Here is a 1,990-nt window from a genome sequence, read left to right on the forward strand (position 1 = left end):
GGAGGAAATAAGGTATTGTGCGGTATGTATTGTATCATGTATTGGACACTTAGACTGGGAAGAACATTTACCCACCGTGTTTTTACAGAGGTCCTTGTATTCGCCTTGGATGCCCTTCTTCTTGGCCCAGTTAGGCAGAACTTCTGGGTCCGGAACAACAATCCCCACCAAACAGGACTGGAGAGGAACCACGAGGGTGGGGGCATCATTAGAAAATGAAGGACGTATCCAACGAGACTGTTACGAAGAAAATATTCCACCACTGAGGAAGGATATATAATCAAAATATAATATTTGCCTGTAATGGCATATAGGCAATGACATAGACAAGGAAACCAAAACAATTATAAAAAACATTAAAAATGAGGATAATTTGTATAAAATAGAGAGAAAGGCGTACAGGTGCAGCATGCACCCTGACAAAACAAACACCAACATCCCATATTAGAATATAGTTTAGATAACCAGAAATGTCATCCACCTAAAGCCAGCCACCTGGCCAGATGCTGGGTCTGTTGGTGTGCAGTCACCTTAAGACTAAACTAGACGAGCTGCCTTGTGGAGTCTGCTGATCCAAATCAGGACTCTTAACAGACACCTCACAAAGGGAATATTTTGTACTCCACATCACAGTTGATAGGGGTACCTTTGTGTGTGTGTATGCTTTTGCGTTCACGCGTGTTGTTTCGTGGGTGTGTTGAAAAAGCTTTGTGTGACGTGATGCATGTCGAGTGTGTTACGCAGTGTAGCTGCAGCGACCACTAGGTGTCCTCCTTCAGCCATGCACCGTGGTGACCTCACCACACATTCATTGACCAAGCCTCTGCACCTGTTGTAATGCCTATATATTTCCCCTAACTCCATACTGAATCTTCCCAAATGTTTATGCTTTCGATGATTGCCATAGATGGTTCCACAGTTGTCACTATTCCTTTTAGTATATTTTGAGACGAGTTTCGCAACTTTTGTTTTATCACGGAAAGTCAGAGCTTTTTGTTCTATGTTTATCCTGACTGATGTTAATAAGTATTTTGTTTTAAAAAAAAATCTGATGCCTCATTCTTCACACACTTGGATCCACATCTAACCCAGACCGCATCATGTCTGTTATTATGGTAGATAATCTTTATTTATGTAAGGTTTAAGTACGTTTTAGTACGGGCCCAATTGCATCCATTCTGTTGTGGTTACAAAGAGGTGTTGGATACCTTCTTCAGCATCCCTTGTAATATTCTTCCAATGGCGCATTCAGCACATGCATTATGAATTGACCAGGAAACATCTGGTTGATAGTTGGATTTGACCATTGATGTTATTGTTTGATATGAATTGTGTGGTATTGCAACTGTTAAAAGGACGAGGCTCTCTTTATCTGTAAAGAATGAAAACTTGTAACATTATTGACCAATCAGGATCAAGTGTTTAAAAAGTCTGTGGTATATCATAATATGTAATAATATATTATGTGATTCAACATGTATAGCATATATTGGGACACATATAAGCCAAGCTCAAAATTTGAGGTAAAGAGATAAGTAGCAATGACATTTTACGTGTTACTTTACGTGTAAACAAGTACTTGTTTTTAGTAGGAAATAACTTCAGCTATGGAACAAGCATTTGTGTGAGTCTGTCTGTGTGTGCATGTGCATGTGTGTACCTGTGTGGGTCCTTGTAGGTGCGTGAGTGTATTTTTGACCATGTGTGATCGTGCGTCTGCGCACGTGCATGTGTGTGGGCTGACCTGTAGACTATCTCCATGAATGTAGAGCTGGGTGAGAGGTTCGCTCCTGATGTAGATGTTCTCAATCTTCTCGGGAGAGATGTACTCTCCCTGTGCCAACTTAAAGATGTGCTTCTTCCTGTCAATGATCTTCAGAGAGCCGTTCTGTAGATGAAAGGCAAGGATAGAAAAAGGGAGGAAGAATAGAACCGACAGAAGAGGAAATTAGAGGAAAGAATAGGATAGGGGGACAACCAATAGAACAGC

The sequence above is a fragment of the Gadus macrocephalus genome, chromosome 7, assembly GCF_031168955.1.
Source record: "Gadus macrocephalus chromosome 7, ASM3116895v1".
NCBI classification, from domain to species: Eukaryota; Metazoa; Chordata; class Actinopteri; order Gadiformes; family Gadidae; genus Gadus; species Gadus macrocephalus.